The 4177-nt window shown below is 29.4% G+C and overlaps 1 long non-coding RNA gene across 1 annotated transcript in view; it reads left to right on the top strand.

Annotated features, from left to right (window-relative positions):
- The window catches only part of LOC111085653, a 7011-nt gene extending 3120 nt beyond the window's left edge, over nt 1–3891 (top strand). The window contains exon 2 of the long non-coding RNA XR_002610460.1: nt 3539–3891. This is a non-coding gene — a long non-coding RNA (uncharacterized LOC111085653). The remainder of the gene's footprint in view (nt 1–3538) is intronic.
- The last annotated feature ends 286 nt before the right edge of the window (nt 3892–4177 follow it).

The raw sequence follows: 4177 nt of genomic DNA on the forward strand, positions 1-4177 counted from the left end.
GGCCAAACTGGTAGCTACACTTATAGCATTGATAAGAATTTTACAGCAAATATTCATTCATTAGATAGCCAGGCTGATATTATTTTGAACTTTGGGCATGATGGTGGGTAAATAAAATGTGGCTTAGCTAACTAATAAATGAATATTTGCTGTAAAATTCTTATCAATGCTGTAAGTGTAGCTACCAGTTTGGATGCCAATTTTGATTTCATTCCTTTAAGTCGCATGCTCAATCCTTTTTTGGACACACCATTTTTCACACCTAAGGTGTCTTTGATTTGATCTAAACTGACTTCAGTATATTATTCTTTCAATTTTTCAAATGGTGATCTTTGCTGGTTTTTTAATCAGAAATTCATTAGCAATACTTACAACATGATGCCACACCACTTTGTTATTGTGACATTTAGTGTTGTCATGATAATGTACATTTTATCACGATATGTGGCAATCTTCTCAATATTAAACATTCATTAGTTATTCAAAATACCACAAACTTATAATTCCAAATAATCTTGTTATTAGGTACTTTAAATGTAATTATTAAACAATGCTACCATGTTATAAATGGTAAATCAAACCCAAAAATATACTAAAGGCATGGCCACAGAATCTATTTTAAAAAATTGAGGATGGATAGTTCTTTAAGGACACTTCTGTTTCTTCTGCTACCAAAATTACTGAAAGTGGTTAAAATATGGTAAAATAAATTACATGATGAAATCAAGAGATTAATGAAAATGTAGATATTTGTTTAAAGATTTTTCTAGAAAATAAAAAGAACAAATGAAGAAAAAATAAAATATATGTTTGTGAAAAAAATGAACCTTCTGTACCATGAGTTATTCATTGTACTTGTAATATCAAATTTATGTTTTAGAGGTGAGTAAAATGGTCATATCTCAATAAATCTATTTATTGCAATATCCTGTAACAAAATTATCACAATGAAAAAAATCTTATATTGTGTCAACCCTAGTAGCATTCATATGTCATTAATGCATTTTTCATATCCTGACTTAAATATTTGATGTAGTAAGATGAAATGTGGTTTGCAGATATGTCTTGAAACTACGTTCATTAAAACCAGAATGTCCCTCAAAGCAAAAGTTACATTGTGATATTACATGCCAGTTTGGAGTACTTGTGGTTTGAAAATTTTTTCATGCCTTTTTATGATTAAAAGATTTTTACAGTATTTGCTTTATAGATAAGTTTATTGTACCAGGTGATCATTTGAATATTTAATCCCTTCTTGAGAAGCAAACACCCAGAGTATGCATATAACTCATAAACTTCATGTTTTTGTTAGTGATTATGTTGTAATTGGTAAAGCCAACAGGAGTATAAATATGAAAGTGTGGTAAATATTACAAGACTACAAATGATTACAAAACATCCATTATGAAAACTGGATGTGATACTTCTAACATAGAATACCATCTAAATTTACAAAAAATTAATGTTCTTCAAATGGTAAACTGTGTAGACAATTTAATTGGAATCCACTGATAATACTTACAATGTGAAGTCACAGCAGCCTATTGTTGTGTAACAAGTTCACATCAGCCCAGGTTGATGGTGTAAAACGTCACCCAGTAGATTTGTCTTTATTTTCATCAATACACCTTTACCAATAGGAGTGAGTAGTGTATTAATAGCTTTCAACCACTCTGCTGTAAGCTTTTCATTCATTTATAGAGCTCAGCAAGATGGTGGTGATCACCTACAATTTGAGTTTTGTTAGAATATTTGTATGGAAACATCACCTGGTTAGATGCACAAGATTAAATGTACATGTTAGTATATATACTGTTTATCTGTGAAATGAAGCTTGTCAGGTAAAAAAAGTATGAGATGATAAACTGTACAGCTGAAAAATTTAATATCTGTCAGGGTGCAAAGTGCATGTTTACCTAAATTGTACAACTTTTACTTTAGGCTTCAAACTTCTTTCCAACTAATAATTGCAGACAAAAAGCTTACTTTTCACTTGTAAACCTAACTGCTACCTATCTAGTATTTGTTATTATGCAACAGAATATTTGTGTCAAAATGAAAAACTATAAAGTGATCTACATATAGAATAGATATTACTTCAAGCTGTATTCTGCACTTAAAGATGTACAATGATATTTTGTGTAAGACTCTAGCATGAACTAATTGAGCTGAGAAGAGTTGACATTCATCAAAATTGCAGTTCTTGGCTGATCATGGTATAGGTTTTTGTTGCTTAATGTTGCTAATTTATTTTCATTACACTAACATATAACTGAGAGGTAAATGGGTGTTTTTAAACTTAAAGTTTTTTCAAAACAATAACCAAAAACTTTTAGTTTAAAATGAAACTAGCACAACATTTTTATTTTATATTTGTTCAAGTTATATAACAGTACTCATAGAAAGGTGTCCTCCCACACAACCATTTCTGGCTAATAGTTGTACTCGAAACAGATGATATTGGTTGGTTTATGTTTTTAACTTAATTGTTAATGTCCAAAGATGAAAAAATTTTGTTGTCTAAGTGGAAGAGTTTGTTACAGAACTTGAACTGTCAATCTAACAGTACTTGACTCCAGTGGGGACAAATAACATATTTTATAGTTGAGTACAGTCTTGTTTAAATAAAATATTTCATCTTTTTGGTTTCCCAATACATGATAAATGTATAAAAGGTTACTAAGCTACACATTAGTGCTAATCCTAATAATATAAGAAGATAGGTACATTGTAGCAGTTTACAGTCTAACAGCATTCACTGGTATAATGTGTGTTGTGGTTCACTGTCTTTCAAACTTTACTTTTTAGCTTTCAGTTTTAGTGAGACCTAATCTAGAATTAATTCAGAAATTTTGATCAGCTAAATTTTGGGCTGTTAGTAACAACATTAACTAAACAAAGATGGATGCACAACAGAAATGTGACACAACTTCAGTGAGTGCAAAATATGTGAAAAGTGTTATGTTCTAGAAATATTAACTTATGAAATTTTTTTAAACATTTGAGTTTCAATATACAACAAATGACGCATTTGAAAAGATATAAAATCAGTGAGTGTAAACTTTGTCATTACATATCCTTACAGAATTTGTCGTAAATGATAAGAAATTTAAAATATTCTAAACTTCAATATGAAATGTATGAACCATGTTTTGTCTTAAATTATTTTTAGAAAATGTTGTGATCATCAAAATCATTTAGAATGAAACAAATTTAAAACAACCACAGAATTTAAGGTGGATTTTAAATTTATATTTCTAGTAAACTTATCACTGTACTCAAACGGTAATCTATATCCTCCAAGATTGGACATCATTTAACAACTATTTTCTGTAGAGATAAATATTTAGGATGCAATATTTCACAGCCATCTCCTTAAGTATTAACTATATGCTACTTAAAATCATATTCATACTTCTTAATGCAAGAAGTGTTAATATCCATTCATAGTTTATTTTCAGTAATTGTATAAAAAAAAATGATTATTTATTGCTTCAGAAAGAAGTTTAGTATCCTAATTTTTTTATTCTTTTTGTAGGGTGCCAACAAGTGTGGAACCACACCAGATGGCACCAGTTATCTTGATGCAGCTGAGAAACAAGAAATAAAGGACTTATTAAAATAGAATTAACTTTTATCTCTAATGAAAGGAGAGAAGTGTGGGTTTGAGGTATATATATATATACATATGTTTATATACTCCATTATATATCTTCTCTGCTATCGGCAACATCTTCTGATGCAATATATATATATATATATGTAAACATTATCATTCTTTTTCGTAGTAGTCATGGGGCCAATCATGCCCAAAAATTAACCTAGTTGGTTATAAAATTTTGATGATTTTTTTATGGTAGAATAAAAGTTGCTTTTGAGAAGCGATTTTAATTATTGAAGTTTGTAATTTATTTCACATCTTTAACAAAATCTTTAAAATTTCATAAGATTCTGCAGTTGGAGAACAGCTTGGAAATTGTGCCTTACAAATAAATATGCTATAAAAAAAAATCAAACGTAGTAGCATTTGTTATTTAATGTTGATCATTACTTTATAGAATACCTCCCCCCGATGACTCTGACTCGGTGGTAATTGTGAGGACTTATAATGCTAAAAACTGGGTTTCAATATTTGTGTTGAGCACAACACAAATAGCCCCTTGTTTAGCAATAACTA

This window comes from Limulus polyphemus, unplaced genomic scaffold, assembly GCF_000517525.1.
Source record: "Limulus polyphemus unplaced genomic scaffold, Limulus_polyphemus-2.1.2 Scaffold532, whole genome shotgun sequence".
Classification (NCBI taxonomy): Eukaryota; Metazoa; Arthropoda; class Merostomata; order Xiphosura; family Limulidae; genus Limulus; species Limulus polyphemus.